The sequence below is a fragment of the Podarcis liolepis genome, assembly GCF_965112155.1.
Source record: "Podarcis liolepis genome assembly, chromosome: 3".
NCBI lineage: Eukaryota > Metazoa > Chordata > Lepidosauria > Squamata > Lacertidae > Podarcis > Podarcis liolepis.
In genome coordinates, this window is record NC_139557.1 from 61,860,558 (window position 1) to 61,878,263 (window position 17,706).

Consider the following 17,706-nt stretch of genomic DNA (forward strand, 5'->3'; position numbering starts at 1 on the left):
AAGAGCACTCATTGTCTACCCATTAGGAGAGAATCTTTGTGCCCTGAGGGAAGTAAGGCACACTTTTCTAACTAGAGCAATTGAAAGCTTCCCAACCAAAAATTATGGGTTGGGTTGGTTTTTTCATGGGAAAAAGAACTGTTTAAGAAAGAAAGAATAAGAACGGCTTTGAAACTTAAAATTAAGCTATAACTGCATTTTACAAAAAGTATGTACATCGAAGACTCATTTGATTGTTTCTCTTTTACACTGACCACTCAGATGGTATGAGATCAGTAAGCTGCTAGAATAAACTTGGAATGGTAAAACATTATTTTCAAGCCTTGAAGGAATCTATGAAACATTTATTATCAACGTGAAACAATGGTTTTATCTACATACAGTGGTACCTTGAGTTACAGATGCTTCAGGTTACAGACTCCGCTAACCCAGAAATAGTACCTCGAGTTAAGAACTTTGCTTCAGGATGAGAACAGAAATCATGCAGCGGCAGCAGAAGGCCCTATTAGCTAAAGTGGTACCTCAGGTTAAGAACAGTTTCAGGTTCAGAACGGACCTCCAGAACGAATTAAGTTTTTAACGCGAGGTACCACTGTATAGGTGTAAACATGCAGATACCAATAAGAGCTATTTCCCTTATTTTACATTCCAATCTCAACTTTTTTTGCAAAGGATGATCTGGCCATTTCAAGTCTCTCCTTAGTGCTGCCCACTAGATTACTGCTTACATCCCATGAGATCCCAGAAGACTCATGCTAGATTTGACTGTAGCTTCAGCTATAAATCCAAACAGATAGATGATGCCTCTGGACAGCTAGTCCACAAGCAGGACTTGAGAGCGATAGCAATCTGCCTCCATTGTTCCCCAGCACCAGGGATTCACCAGCTTATTCTTGCTAGCACTACGTCCCTCAAAGATACTTTAGTTTACTTTGCCTGCTTGCCTTTCTGGGCCTCATGGCCCATGCCCCTTCAAAATCAACAGACCCTCCACCAGAGGTTCTTCACCCACAACCCAATATGAAGTATAAATGCAGCAAAGTAAGTAGCATACTACTGGTCCAGAAAACGGAATTGACTAAAGCGCCCTGGCATGTTTCTAATTAATTAAATAAGCTATTTCTAACCTGCCCCATACTAACTGATTGTAGGGCAACGTAAACACACATTAAAACAATTCATCACATATAACTACACAAAATGAACAATAATCAGCAATAACCCCCATGATTATGCTAGGTTACAGTCATGAACCTGGTAGCACTTGGCTGCCAACCAGTTGACTGTTGCCTTATGCTTCAGAGATGCGTAAGACCATCCCCCCAGTTCATTCAGACTTTCTTTTTTAAAAAATATTTTTATTAAGAATTTAAACAAAACATATTGTCTTAATACATATCATCCTTGATCCCCCCATTTCCTCCCTCCCCCCATAAAATAATCCACCCTCCCCTCCCCCCTGACTTCCCTCAGCTCCAATCTAAGGTTTCTCTACAGATGCTGTTTTCTGCATGTTACATAATTGTATAAATCCTTAATTTATCTGACTGATTATTGTCAATAAAAAATTTGTGAGTGCTTATTCAAAACCTGCCAAGGAGTCCAGTTCATTCAAACTTTCCATTTCATTCGATACTTTCACCAGCTCCATTTATCAAAAGTTAAGTGTTCATAAGTCCCTATAAAATCTGCCAAGGTCCATTGTTCCTAGCGTTTTAATAATTAAAACATTCATTATGTTTTCTTAGTAAATGCTGCAAACCAATTTTGAGGGTGCTGTGTCATGACTTTTTGTTTTGTGCTAAGCCAGCACTGGTACTTGTGGCGAAACTAACGCTACGCACATTGAAAGGATGTGTGAGGGGAGGAGAGTGATCAGGCATGTTCAGTGGGGATGGCTGAGGAGAGGGGGTGGTGGTGCAGGGTAGCTCTACCCCTGCTTTAACCAGGGGCCACACCCTCAGCATCCATACAGGATATAATATAGAGAATGCTCAGGCCCAAAAAACAAGTTTCACAATTTTGATCGGCAGGATGTCAGAGGGTACGTGAATGCAGAACAGCACAAGCATTTTCCTTTGCATTGGGTTGCCTTTGTGGTTTTATATATATATATATATATATATATATATATATGTATAAAATCGCCAAGTCTCTGCTGTATACAGTGCAATAATACAATGGAAAGAGACATCAGACGCTAGCTGAAATTGCACGCAGAGTTTGACAGGGCATCCTGTCTTCTAGGAAACGTGCCACACACAGTGGGCCTGTCCTTTCTGCTCCTGGAGACCTATTGTCTGTCTCTCTTCACTTCCCAGAGCAAAAGAAAGCATAATTGACATCAGTGCCATCCTTCTCTATAATTTCATACACAGTATGTGACCGTGTCCTCCCTACTTGAATTATGACCTTTCACTACAAAAGACTGGGGAAATAAAGCAGGAAATGGAGGGGGGGGGGAGAGAAACAAAGCAAATTATTGTCTCCTCTCTTTCTGACAGGGCCAAAAGGACACTCCACAAACACACACACACACACGAGATACAAGCAGGCTAAGGGAACCCCAAAGTCTGCAGAAGTATGGGTTTTTGGGGGGAGGGAATCCTTAAGGGATGAGAGAATTATACAACCAGTCCATTGGAGACTGAGCATGCTCAGTGGCCATGAAAAGCTAACTGGATCTGTGCGGGGGGGGGGTGAGGGACAGATCAAGAAAATTAGGAGGTAGAGAAGCACGGGTCCAAGCTGTTTTCTGCTTGTCCCGCACTTTTTAGGTATGGATCCAGGGAGTTTTGCCTTTGCCCCACTGCTTTCCCCCAGAAAACCCACTCTTTAATGCTAAATCAGAGCAAGTGCCAGTGGCGTAGCGTGGGGGGTGCAGGGGGGGCCGGCCGCACCGGGCGCAACATCTGGGGGTTAGGGTTAGGGGGCGCAAATCCACGGGTTAGGGGGCGCAAATTACTTGCCTTGCCCCGGGTGCCTACAACCCACGCTATGCCACTGGCAAGTGCCAACCTGGAGAGAACCTGATTGACATTTGCTCCAATTCAGGGGTAAACAGCGGGTTTTCCTGGAGGAAACTGGCAGGGAAAGCGGAAGTGTGGATGAACCACTGTTTGTCCAGTGTCCAGTTTTAGGGTTAGGTTATTGCCTCTGTGGAATAGAAAGTGTTGGGCTGAACTGTTACAACAAAGTCTTTCTTATGTATCAGACCAAAGGCTAATCTAGTCCAACATTCTGTTCCTACAGTGGTCCAGGCAACGGATGTTGGTGGGAAGCCCACAAGGTGGACATGAATGCAATCGTCCTCTCCTGACAGGGCTGGTGCAATATATTGATAATTTTGGCTGCCCTTTTCTGCTTGATGACATTTTTTGTTTAGGTGTAGTAACCAGAACAGTACATAGTATTCCAAAAGGGGTTGTGCCATAGATGGTGTAAGGCTATTATGGTGTGGCAGCTTTATTTTCGATTCCTTTCCTTATTAGGGGATGATATGGTACATTTCTTTCTGATGCTGCTTTGGAACAGCGACCTGAAGCATGTAGCTTCACTGCCCTTCACTGGTACAGCCATATATTCTATTGAATAATCATAAAAACCAAGCAGTAGAGTTTCCCATATTTAAGTTACATTGGATTGTTTGTGGGGTTTCCCCACAGCTTCTAAGCTGTCTAAAAATAGCTGGGATGGTTTCGAAGTCATTTGGAAAGCCACAGTCTCTTTTGAGAGGCTTGCAGAACAAGGTGTCCTAGACCACATTCACAATTCTCGAGATGGTTTAACAACCAATCCCGCTTCACAGGGAATTCTGGGAACTGTTTTGATTATTTTATCAATAATCTTGCTGTTCTATTGTTTTTGTAAACCACTTGGAAGTTTTCTACAATCAAGTGGTATATAAAATTTATGAAATAAATAAATTATCCTCCCCACAACCCTGTGAGATAGGCTAGTCTAAAACAGTGTGTCTTACCTATGTCTTATGCCTAACTAAAGCTAGAGCCAAGATCTCTGCAGTCTAAAACTCTGTCCACTTCATCACAAACCTGTTCTCTATACATATGAGAGGGGAACAGGCTATGAATGACAAGCTACCTGTGCAAGGTACCTGTACAGACACCTAGCTTATATCCACTCATGTCAACATGCTTTGTCAGATGTCAGCAATATGCTGCTGTTCGTTAGCAATTTATGAGTATGCAACCATGTAAATTTGGCATCTGCAGATGAATTTGTCACTCTGTGATATGGGCTGCAATGCTCAGTTGAGATGCAGTGTGGTATAGTGGTCAGAACAGGGCACTGGGACTGAGGAGACCTAAAAATTATTCTTATTCTTATAACCCCGCCCACCTGGGCAGCTTCCAGCAGAATATAAAAACATAAAAAACATAACACATTAAAAATTTCCTGATTCAGGGCTGCCTTCAGATGTATTCTAGAAGTTGTGTAGTTCTTTATCTCCTTGACATCTCATGGGAGGGCGTTCCACAGGGCAGGTGCCACTACCGAGAAGGCCCTCTGCCTGGTTCCCAGTAACCTCACTTCTCACAGTGGGGGAACCGCCAGAAGGCCCTCAGAGCTGGACCTCAGTGTCTGGGCAGAACGATGGGGGTGGAGACACTTCTTCAGGTATAATGGGCCGAGGCTGTTTAGGGCTTTAAAGGTCAACATCAACACTTTGAATTGTGCTCGGAAATGTACTGGGACCCAGTGAAGTTCCGTTAGGGCTGGTGTTATATGGTCCCAGCAGCCACTCCGTTACCAGTCTACCTGCTGCATTCTGCTTTAGTTGTAGTTTCTGAGTTACCTTCAAAAGTAGCCCCACATAGAGTGCACTGCTGTAGTCCAAGCAGGAGATAACCAGAGCATGCACCACTCTGATGAGACAGTCTGTGGGCAGGTAGGGTCTCAGTCTGTGTACCAGCTGTAGCTGGTAGACAGCCGCCCTGAACACAGAATTGACCTGTGCCTCCATGGACAGCTGTGAGTCCAAAATGACTCCCAGGCTGTGCACCTGGTCCTTCAGGGGCACAGTTACCGCATTCAGGACCAGGGAGTCCCCCACACCTGCCTGCCCCCTGTCCCCCCAAAACAGTGTACTTCTGTATTGTCGGGATTCAACTTCAATCCATTAACCACCATCCATCCTCCAACCTCAGACAATCACACAAATCTGCATTCAGCAAGGAAAATCACTAAGTGACCTTGTGTTTCTCAGCCTAACCTACCTCGCAGTGTGGTTGTAAGCAAAGGGAGAACCAGTCTTGACCTGCTTGGGAGAAAGATGGGCTACAAATATAACAAATCAGGAAAGCTGTGGGTACAAATATCGCTGAGCATTGTCCATGCTGGTTGGGGCAGATGAGAACTAGAGTCCAGCAACATTGAAATGACCCTGTAATAAATAAATAATAGAATCATAGCCTTTTTTGGGTCACTTGGTTGAGTGCAATGCTCCACAAGCTGACTGATTAGTTTGGGCTATGTTTTCTATCACGGAAACAGAAGTGTTATCAGGAGACAGGACAACACAGTTAACACACTTTAGCCACTACCATTTTCAGTGAGGTTGCTATGACATTATTAGTTCTAACAAAATAACACGTTCTTGGAGAGCTATGCAGAAATAACTCCTGTCACTAGTGCACATATTACAGGCATTTGGTCATTAAAATTCTTTCTGGTGGGCGGCAGAGTAACTAACTGAAGCTTAAATTATTCCCATTGATGGGAAACATCCAAGTTCATATTTTACTCGATGAAGTAATGCACATTTGTGTCACGACAGCTAATGCTCACTACAGATACTAACTAAAGACTCATGTAAGTCGTCCAAAGACAGAACATCTAGTCTCTTCCAAACAAGTCTGAGTGATGGGCTTGGATCCAGCATTAGTCATACTCAGAGCAGATCCGTTGAAATGGACATGACTAATTTAGGTGCATTAAATTCAATGGGCCAACACTGAGTACCATTCCATTGGCTATAGCCCACCAGCATGACGACAAAACACCTTACTGATATGGTTTGTTCGTCTATTTATAGCTCTACACAAACTCTTGGCTGCATTAGTTCCATGTCACAGGAGTTAGAGTAACAAGCTACAATTCCCATTTTATAAAGGGGAAATGAAATAGCAAAATGACTAATCAGCAGAAGCCTGCTCACCAGATTTGTTGCTGAACTGGAATCAAAGCCGACGGGTATAACTTTACTACAATTTACATTGGTTTCATACCACTTTAAAGTGTCATGCTTGCCCCTCAAAGAATTATGGGGATTGTAGTCTGGCCATTGGGGTAAGATTCATCTGTTTACCATATCTAGTTTCAGTTTGGAGCTACAGTTCCCAGGATTCCCTAGAAAAAGCCAATGATTTCTAAACCAATGTAATGCTTAGTGCAGATGCAGATGCAAATTCAACAACTGATCAAGCCGATTCATTTAAGAAAAATCTATGCTTTATTTAAACCGAGACAGAAAAATGTGTTTCTACTTCAGTTTCCTTGAAAATAAACCAGATTTTGGTAGGCTCTTCTCCCTCTATTTCCCACCAACTGAATGCTATTTTTAATATCCCCAAGTATATCTATCTATATGTGTTCCTATATATCTATATTTATATTTACATCTATCTATATTTTTAAGTCATTTCTTGCTAATGGATTTCATATTGCCTTTGAGTTGTATAAACCAGTGAGTAGTTCAAGTATGGAGTACTAATTTAGAATGACATAAAGTTTTATACATTCCTATGCATATCTATTTAGAAATAAGTTCTGCTGTGTCTATTGGGGCTCACTCCAAAATGTGTGCATAGCACTGCAGCCACAGAAAACCAAGTTGAGTTATGCTTAGTCACTTGACACCCTAAAATTGTTTAGTCAGCTTTCCTGCCTAATTAATATTTATATTAACACTAGTCGTACTGCTTCAAATCAGTGGTCCATGAGGCCTAGATTTGTCTATACAGTCATACCTCGAGTTGAATGTGCTTTGGGTTGAGTGCGTTCAAGTTGCACTCTGCGGCAACCCGGAAGTAATGGAGCGCATTAATTCCGGGTTTTGCCGCTCGCACATGTGCAGACTCTCAAAATAACATCACAAGCATGCGCGGAAGCGGTGAAATGCAACCCGCGCATGCGCAGATGCGCCGTCGCATCTTGCATTCCGTTTGGGATGCGAACGGGGCTCCGGAACAGATCCCGTTCTCATCCCGAGGTACCACTGTACTGTAGTATCTTGCTGTAGTTCTGGCTAACCTCTAGTGTAGCTCCATATGAGAAGCTTAGGAAGAGCATTCAGACATGCAATATGCAACATGTATGAATAACAAATCTTAGGAAGAGCATTCAGACAAACTTGATGTATTCTAAAATGGTGCATCAACCTTCTCCAAACTGGTGCCCCCCAGCTGTTTTGGGCTCTATCTACCATCGGTCACAGGCAGCACAACCATGCTGTCTGTGTCAAAGTGGTGGCACTGGGCTGGAGAAGGCTGAGGTCTTTCTCAGCTCTGCCAAGAATTGAACTGAGGCTTTTTTCTTTTTTTTATGTAGCTAACATGGTGGCCTCCACACACCTTGGGCTGCATGTACACAATACCTTTAAAGCATATTCAAGACACATTTCCTCCCTTAAAGAATTCTGGGCACTTTCTAAGGGTTGCTGGGAATTGTAGTTCTGTGAGGGGCAAACTACAGTGCCCATAATTCTTTGAGGGAAAGAATAGGCTTCAAATGTGCTTTAAAAGTTTGGTGTGTACACACCACCAGTAGCCTGGCCAATGGTCAGGAATGATGGGAGTTGGAGTCCAACAATATCAGGGGACATCGGATGTGAAGCATGTGACCTTTGGTGACACATAACCACAGAGGGTCACAATTTTAGTTCAGGTGGGTTTGTCCATAGATACAAATTTCAGAACTGATGGAGTAAAATCATAAGCTTCCAATAAGGGCTCCATTTGTACTTTTCTTGGGAGTGCATGTTCTATTTAGTATTTCTGTCTGGGATTGAGGAAATAAATAACACCTCTCATCACACCGCTGGCAGTGTTCTACTATGAACAACTGGGAAAGATGGCAAATGTGAATCTTCAATTCAGGACTGCCTTGAATTAAACCTAAAACTGAAATAACTTGAACTTGGCTGATCATTATATTTGAAAAGCCATGCAGCCTTAAATCAAATAGTACGAATATAAATTGGACAGATTTCAAGATACGGTGAAAGAATGTGGTCAGAAGCCGACGGAATTTGATACTGCCTTAGAAAACACAGTGTCCAACAGTGTTAGGTCAGGTCCAAGAACTCGTATGTGCAATAACTCTCCCCCTTGCATTAAACTGTGCTTTAAAACGTAAGTCTTCATGTCATGAATCAGCCTTAAGAACTGTGATTACTAATGGCTTTGATAGTTTAGGCTCCTGGATTTGGTTTCTCTACAGCCGGAGATCTGTGTCATGTGCCTGGGTGTTCTCCAAACACCACCCACTTCCATTGAGTGAGATGCCATGAGATCCCACCCAAAGGAGTCACTCCTCCCATGAAAACAATTACTAATTCTCTGGAAGGAACAACCAGGATACTGTTGCAGTACCACAGGAAGGACTGATAACATCACGTGGGCTGTAACATTCCTTTGTGTCGGCAGACACAAGTGGGATGTTCCTTTTCAAGGCCTACAGAGCAGAGGAAGTGGGCCTTGAAACACAATGTACATTGAAACTGGTTTTCATCTAAAGATCTCATGGTGTTACTCCTCGTTCCATCTGCAGCAACATTTTCTTGATGTACTTCCCTTCTTTGTTACAGAGGGAACAGCAGACACAATATAATCAAATGAAGAGCATTAATACCGTATTGTGGAGCTGAATGGATTTGTTACACACACACACACACACACACACTAGCTGCAAGCTTTAATCCATTAATCCAAAGGATTGGTTGATTAATGGGATGGGACATATTTTAAAGTGTGTATGTAGGGTTCAGAGTTCAGCTCACATTTATTTGCTCGGGCTACTTTGATTCTAGTGCGATACTATAAAAAGGAAGAGAAAAGAAAATGCATATTTATGTGATGGCGATTTTTGCCACAGAGATGTGCTGAGCCGGGTTGCAGTGGTTCGGGGTTGTGGGAGGTCAAAGATCCATTGCTATTTCTGCAGCAGGATCCCTGTCTCCACCACCCTAGTGGTGGCTCATAATGAGTTCAGTGGACGTCCTGCTTTTTGACATCTGCCTAGGACTGCAAACACAAGTAGGTTCTCAGACAGTGGGGCAGGGCATGACACATGCTTTTGACTGGCAACGGGGACCCTGAAGTGTGGACTGTGTCTATATTTGTAAATTTAAATAAATATTGCAGACATCGTATAGCTCTGGTGCTTCTTCATACAAAGGAAACTGAACTCAATAATGCTATCCTTACAGCTCAGAAGGGGGGAAGAATACAAACACACACTTTATATACATATACTATCTCTTCACTCTGTAGAAGCTTAATATAAACATTTAAAAGCACATAAACCCACCTCTGATCATCCCAGAATCATCCCAGAATTACATAGTGTTTAATTATGGGGGGCTTCCACTACAAAGAAAGGTATCGTGGGCAGTGTGCACAGAACTACAATGGTACCTCGGGTTACATACGCTTCAGTTTACATACGCTTCAGGTTACAGACTCGACTAACCCAGAAACAGTGCTTCAGGTTAAGAACTTTGCTTCAGGATGAGAACAGAAATCGTGCTCCGGCGGCGTGGCAGCAGCAGGAGGCCCCATTAGCTAAAGTGGTGCTTCAGGTTAAGAACAGTTTCAGGTTAAGAACGGACCTCTGGAACGAATTAAGTACTTAACCAGAGGTACCACTGTATAAGATCAAAAGGCTGCACTCCTTATCCTAAACAGGCATCTGCAGCAAATCTACATCCAGGTTAAGTCATTGTGTTATAAGTGGAAATTTAAGAGAATATTATATATTCATCTCACTGATGGATGAATGCAGGGCCAAGAAATGTGGTGTGAAATATATGCCATAGCTGTGAAATTGTTCTGACATTTTATTATATTTTATTTTAAAAGGAAATGGTTGTTTTTCTCAGTTCAAAGTGGATTGCTGCTTTATGTGTGCTTTTTTTGTGCGGGGGTATGTGTGTTAATTCCCAAGCAGTGTGCAATGGGCCACTTGCAGGTGGCTCTGAGAGCCATCGCCTGTAGTATGCCCAGTTCCTGGCCTGCCCCCAAGACATGTCGTAGCCTTTTGGTTGGACCAATGCCAACACCACCAACTTTTGGCCTGCTGGATAAAGATGGTCGATAGACAGAGAGGTCCGGGGGTGGGGGAGTGGGAGGGAATAAAGGTTTCTGTGGTGCAAGGGTGAGGAAATTATACGGTGAGATAAAAGGATAATATTTATTTTTTATTATATGATCATCATCATCAACAACGATGACAAACAAACTGGAAAGGGAAAGGAAGAATACTTATCAGTCAGAGCCAAGCCACTTTTGCACATGATGAAGGGTGTAATATGTAGCCAGGCTTACTTACTAGGCATAGATACAGATGCTCACCAACGTAATGAAGGTTCCTGTGCTGTAATGTTTTCAGTGCCTGCTAAGACAAGCTTGTTTCAGCAAAGCTACCTAGATATGTAAAGTTGCCATGGATTTCAATATGTAATTTTATTTTGTAATGTATATATTTTTAACTGCTGGCTTTATTTATATTTGGTGGGATGGGGTGAAAGTAGGACAAATTATTTTTAACTTCTGATTTTTAATGATAATCTCGGTATATATATATGTTATGTAAACTTAGAGGTTTCTATGATGAAGCAGGGTCTACTAGGACCTGGGAGATCTGGGTTCATATTCCCCCTCAGCCATGAAACTCGCTAGGTGACCTTGGGCCAGTCACAGTCTCTCAGACTAGCTTTCCTCACATGGTTGATACGAGGAGAAAATGGGGGCAGCAAGGAAAGGTGAGATATAAATGTGACAGGAAATACAAATAAATAAGGCTGCTGGTTTTGACAGGAGTGCCCTGTGCTTCGTATTCTGCTGCCATTTCAGGAATCCTAGTGTTAGCCTTTCACCCACGGCCTTGTTCTCGTGGCTCAGCAGCTGCTGCCACCTTTTATGCATTCAGTTCTCTCCCACGCGCACACAGATGCCAATCAAGCGTGGGGATCTTAAAGTCAAACTGTCATCGCACATGACAGGATCTCATTAGCACCCAGTGGGACCTGTCAAATTGACAGACACCTTGGCACGTGCATGGGCCATGGGCTTCTTTATGGCCAGTTTTTATTTATTATTATGTTTTATTCTGATTTATCACACCATATTGCACAGCACTTCGCAGAGTCAAATAAGCATGCACACATACAGACAACATCCCTGCTCCAAGGAGCTTATAGTCCAAATTTTGACAGTGAGGTGAACAGGAAAACAAAGAAAGAAGAGAAAAGACAGTAAGGGCACCAACTGGATAGGGTGCCCTTCAGATATACCCCCAGCTGTGTGGGAAGACACTGCTTTTCCAAGAGCAGATCTCCCAGTCCTGTGCATGAGGTGCAGCTCCACAGAAATGGCATTAAATGTTCCAGCACTCGTCATCCATGTAGGAGTGAGTCACAAATAACTGGCTCTCACATGCATTGGATTACCCATTCATCATTATCCACTCAAGAGGAGCTAATATGCCTGCAAATGTTGGCCATTTTGAGATTTCCCAAAATTGTGCATTTGCCTAAAACTTTACAGTCTCCTTGCATGCCAAGGCCCCATGACCAACCCATTCCCTAGACACAACATAGTATAGAAATTATTGGATCAAATTAGGCCACAGCTTTTATTGGTTAGTGAATGTTTGGCATTGGGTGAAGCCACTGCTATTCCACTCCAGCCCATCTGCTGGAAGTACATCCAAGGGTAAACACCAGTCCTTCTCCTTTAGGGATAAAAGGGGAAAGGCTACTTGGACAGCTGGTTGTGTGTTTGGAGGGAGTCTGTGAACTAATGCAGGTGGTTTCCATTTGTCTTGCCCAATACATTGAATGGGCAAAAACAGTCCAAAAGAAATTGGGTTGGTTCTTCTGTAGGGTTCATCACTATAGATACAAGTTGAATCTTGTGGCTGGTGCAGAGTCCTAATAAATACACACTACTTTAAATGAAGAGTTGGATTTTCTTCCGTAGCTTATACTTGATTGATTTCCTTTTCTGGATAATAATGTTTTTTGTTAGCTTTTATAATTATGGTGGATTTTTTTTTCATTTTCTGCACTTTTCATTTCTCTAAGGCTTACCTTCAGTTTTTAATAATGAAACCTTTTTTTTTCATTCTTTGGAGACCTGACAACATAAGTAAAGAATTGATTTTCTTGCGATAGTAGCGTGCTGCATATGTTATTTAGTTCCTAAACATAATTACAGAAGGCTCATTGTAGCCAGACTTTGGATTTGTTTGATCACAGCACATATAGATCTTATTCCATTACTCTCCTACCAGCCTCACCCATGATTCCCATCACACAAGGAGGAGAATGAGGACGAACTAAGGCTGCATTCAGATGTTGGATTTATTGTGCTATTTTCCTTGGTTATCATGCTAGTGCTTCTAACATTCATTTCACACTGCATTGCCTGTTGTGATGTGGAACTGTGTTTTCTTGATCAATTCTATGGCCATGCCATGCTAAATTTTAAATGGTGGGAAAGAACGATATGCTGGGATGCCACATATTTCGTTAAGTGATATTACAGTGCCAAACTCCCAAGATTTTCCAAGTTAACAAGGCTGCAAATGGAACAACTTCGACTAGGTTTCAAGCAGTGACTTTTACATCATCTGAAAGATCGCATAAAACATGAAAGACAAAATAAAGTGCTCTGAATTCAGTCCTATTATCCCTGCTTCCTTCCAAACATCACTACTCCTATTCCTGTAGTGCCCCACATGTTATGGGCTCACCTTCTGCAATGGGGAGCCTGGTGTACTGAAATAGAACCCTACTCTAAAGGGAGGGAGATTTATTGCATTGATAACCACCTGGTTTATCATCAAGAGAAACATTTGATAGTTCCATTTGTAGAATGAGGTTGCATCTGACAGAACTAATTGTGTCACAGACGGATAGGTGAAATTCAGAGTTAGAAAGCTTTCACTTTCATAGAAAGGGGTTGGGGTGATAGACAAGGTGGGGGGGGGGAATAGAGGCAGGAGTTTGTAGTATCTAATCAACCATAATTGTTTCCTGTGCAAAAGTCAGCTGTGTTTCCACACAATGGCCAAGCTGTTCAGCTTCCTGGCGCCATCCCAAGGTCACTAATTTTCTATTGTTCCTGCTGCCTTATGGAAAATTCTTGTGAAGGATGGTTTTGTTATGTGCATATATGCTAAGTTTTCTCAAGGCAGGGGGACGCTGAGCCCTAGTCTTGACTGCCTCTTGTGGTTACCAAAGGTGGTCTGAAAGTCATTCGGAGACTGCTTTTCTCCCATTCCTTATATAGAGTTGGCGCCCCCCAGAGGAGGGAGGAACAAGGCATTCTTTCATCATTTGCATGTGTGATTTGTGAAAATTTAAAATGGGCACTTGTGGAGTTGGAGAACTTGAAACAAGAAAAATGTACTTATTTAGAAATAATTGAATGTATGTTGTTGAAGTATGAATATCTGCATAAAAGGATATATGATTTATCCAGAGTTAAAAAAATAATGCATTCCATACTTTGAGTAACATTGGTCACATTCCCTATAATCCCCTCATAATTATTAGGGAGTGTGGGCCATAATCAGGTATATAATTAGATGAAGGGCCAATCCTACAATTAAGGACAGTGAAGCTGTCATCTCACACAGCTCTGTGTGTGTGTGTGTGTGTGTGTGTGTGTGAGAGAGAGAGAGAGAGAGAGAGAGATGAAAGGGCAGCAAATGGTTAAACAATTATTTCTATTATTGTATGTTAGTTGTCAGGTAGAGGTCAAGATGCTTCTTTGTTTTTTTGTCAGTTACATCAGCCCTGGGTACTATTATGCATCTTGATTTCTTGCTGCTATTTGTTGGGCCATCTCAGGCAGCGCAATGTGTTGCCGTTGCTTTGGTTAGCTGAGAAGATCAGGCTTTCCCACATTTTATGTGAATTTTATGGTGATGGTGCTGCTGTAATTGTACTTTCCTGTATCTGATGGGGGAGCAAACTACTCATTACACTCAAATGCAAATCACAAAAAAGCAGTCTTGGAGAGACTGAGGGGAGGATAGCGACAAAGGTAATTATGCAGCAGGTATCTATTCTTCTAAGGATGAATTCAAATAACCAGTTTTCTGTTCCAGTGTTGCCCATGTTAAACCATGACTAAGACCAAAACATTTATGATTTATCTATGTATCACAAAATGAAAAGATCACTTCAGTATCTGTGGGTGGTCAACACCCGCCAAAGTAACTGAGGGCCATTTTTATAAGTTACATAAAACTGGATTTAAAAAGAAACCCACACACCTAAAATTCACTTGCAAATAAACTACATTGACTAAAATGTAAATTCCAGTTAAAAGCAGCGCCCTTCCACTTTCTATGCTACATTAACAGCAATCATTAACACCCACTCATCACTAAAAAGCATTTTGTAGAATCATTTAGAAAAGTGATCTGAGCTAGTTCTCAGGACAAACAAAATGGCTGAACAGAATTCTGGCACTGTTGGGAATAATTTAAGTATTGCAATGATTTATTCAAGGGCTTTTCTTCTTCTCATGATCTTAAGTTGCTCTCATCTCATTCTCTACCTGTTGGACACAGTTACTTGGAGAAGACAAATGGCACACTACCACATTGTGTCAGGGCAGAAATGATAATTACATGTTCTCCTTCAAGCCATCTGCCTCTCTGAACATCTGAGAGTTTTACTGTAGAAAGCAGTGATTGTGTACTCTACAGCTTTTAAAATATGCTTTGCTAATTTTCAAATACAGATTTCATTCCAGTGATTTGGGTTATTTTCCCTCCCCACCCCTAGAACAATGTTGCAGATTTTTAAATGAATATGGACCTCTCTATGAGAAAAACTGAATCATGAGCAATATAAAGAGTGACAGATCCACATATCTTCTCTGTGGAAGCAAGGACTCCAATTCAGTGGAGACGCCTTCTCTACTGACGCTTCCATGGATAGGAAAGGTGAGATAATTTTCACTGATAACAACCAAATAGGGTTATGCATAGAAAAGTGTCTTACTCACCCCAATAGCATTTTGATGCAGTAGTATATGGATGCCAGTTTTGGTCTACCGTGCAATTAAAATAAAATAGAGTTCACGTTCAGAACTAAAAGACAATTTAATAATAATAATAATAATAATAATAATAATAATAATAATAATAACAATAATGCACTTGATAAGACGATATAGAGACTGTGAGATGAGGGAGATTCGCCTGTGTATGTACGAGCATAGGTGGTCATTTGAGGTAATGTTTTTTGTACCACTCCTAGGCAGCACCCCATTAATGTGCTACAGAATGAAAAATGTGTTGCGTCACCCATCTACCCACGACTGTGAGAAAATCCAGAGAAGCACATTGTGAATTTATATGGCTTAGTCAGAAAATCCCTAGCTGGGAATCCAAGCTCATGACATCAGAGAGAACAAAGTGTCGTTAGCTGTTGTAGCGTAGGCTGATTTGTATGTGTCACAGGCTACCACTTGCTTATTACTCTACCATAACTGTTTGTTGCTGTGGGGGGGGGGCAGAGAGAGAGGAGCAACCTAAAATTTTGGTATTATACAAAGACATTAATTATATTCATGACTTCTCTCTTTCCCACTGTGGTTAACAGCTTTCATAAACAGAAGAGCATGGAAGGTGGTTCTGCTGTGCGAATGAGTCATGCCAGACTGGCTGGGGAACGTTTGAATCTGAAAATCAGAGGGAGAGAAGCCTGTTTCTTTTTAGCATCTGGTTCAAATTGGCATACAAGTCTTCAGCATATGGCAGGATCACTAGAAAGCAGGAGGCAGGAAAAAATATCAGTGGGCTTGAAGCTTTTGGGGAACTGTTTTGATCGCTGTTTGTTCTTTCAGATTATGTGATGCAACGCCAGGCTGACAAGACAAAACCTAGGGCCGAAGGAAATAATTGAATCATTTAACATTAAGGCAAAGGATGTCAGGGGCAAGAGGTGGGATCTTCTGGTACTTTGCTCCATATGGTGGCTGTTGCACATGGAAGCTGTCATTTATCACATCTATGCAGCTGTGCATGTAAAACATCCATGCCCAGAAATGTGCTTCTGATATGAGACACTTCACATGATCTACCCCAATATGTTGTCATCTGCACTATACATTTATAGCGGTATCATGCCACTTTAAACAGTCGCGGCTTCTGTCAAAGAATCCTGGCAACTGCAGTTTTTTATGGGTGCTGAAGATGTTAGGACACGCCTATTTCTCCCAGAGAGCTACAATTCACAGAGTAGTTTAACAATCAATCCCTCTTCCCAGGGAACTCTGGGAAATTTAGGTTTGTGCAATTAAAGTGATTAAAGCACTCTGTCACTCTAGCACCAGAAATCTACAGCTCTGAATGCATTGAAAAGTGTTGAATGAATAAATGATTAACAGGAAGGCATATAAATACCCTACCAGAAAATCAAGGTGAATGCTCAGTGCCGTATATAGATGCTGCTTCATTGGAATACACTGGAAGAAAGGAATTACATGGTGTAAAGAAAAATCAAACCACTAGAGAGGACCCTCCTCTCTACTTTACTTTATCTTTTAAAAGCATGCTAACATCCAAACAGCAGTATTTTACAAGCACTATGTAATTAGGGAGAGCTTTTGGAAGTAAAATAAAGAAACCCTTTAATTACAGCAGAGTTGGTTGAATCTAATGGTGGCAATGTCATTAGGAATGAAAGACAGAATTACGTACATTTTCTACACAGCCACCAAGGGGCTTTTGTGCTTGCCCCTTAGGGGAGTATATTTCAGGCAGGAAACAAACAGTCGGATGTGATCACCAGTAGTTTTATTTCTTCTATTTTTGTTCTTTTCAATTAAAAGAATCAACTTCTCATACACCCACAGACCCTGAATTTACAGAACACATTTTGGTGTTTGATTGAGAAATCCAGGTTTGTCACTCCTTGGCGGGAGAGATTGGGCAGGATCCATAGAGTTTGAAGGAAGAAACCCCATGGTATTGCCCCTGGCCCCAGCTTGGTAACAAGTCAGGTTTCTGCAGGACTCACCATTAGGGTTGCCAGACCTCCAGGGCTGACGTGAAGTCTACAAGCAGCTGTAAGTAAAGACCCTTTGTTTCTTTACCAATGTGACTCCTGTGGAATTTATTTTACCTTTTTGAGCAACGCTAGTGATGTTTGAATGAGATAAATGATGAGTGGTGGGTTAGCTCCAGCTTCCAAAGTTTTTCATTTTTTTACTCTGCTAAATATATATAAACTGTAAGGCAACCATTTTTTTTAACTTAACAGAACACAATAAAGATGGACTCATATTGATTGTTACCCCAAGCTTTCCTGTCTTAATTCTGAGCCCCAAAGGTGATCTTAAGAGGTAGTTTTTACAGTGCTTCCAGAAAATGTTTAGGCTTTGATTTTGGAGAGTCTATAGTAGGAGCGAGTGAAGAGTAGCCACTCAGAATGCCTTTCTC

The 17,706-nt window shown here is 41.7% G+C and overlaps 1 long non-coding RNA gene across 2 annotated transcripts; it reads right to left on the bottom strand.

Moving 5' to 3' along the window:
- Positions 1-11,878: 11,878 nt before the first annotated feature.
- Positions 11,879-16,731, bottom strand: LOC310704580. 2 transcript variants are annotated; one of them, XR_014524896.1, is made up of 4 exons: positions 16,669-16,731; positions 15,267-15,311; positions 12,332-12,377; positions 11,879-12,245 (listed from the first exon to the last, which is right to left on the bottom strand). It is a non-coding gene; the product is annotated as an uncharacterized lncRNA (long non-coding RNA). The 2 variants fall into 2 exon arrangements; XR_014524897.1 differs by having other exon boundaries at positions 11,879-12,377.
- Between the last annotated feature and the right edge of the window lie 975 nt (positions 16,732-17,706).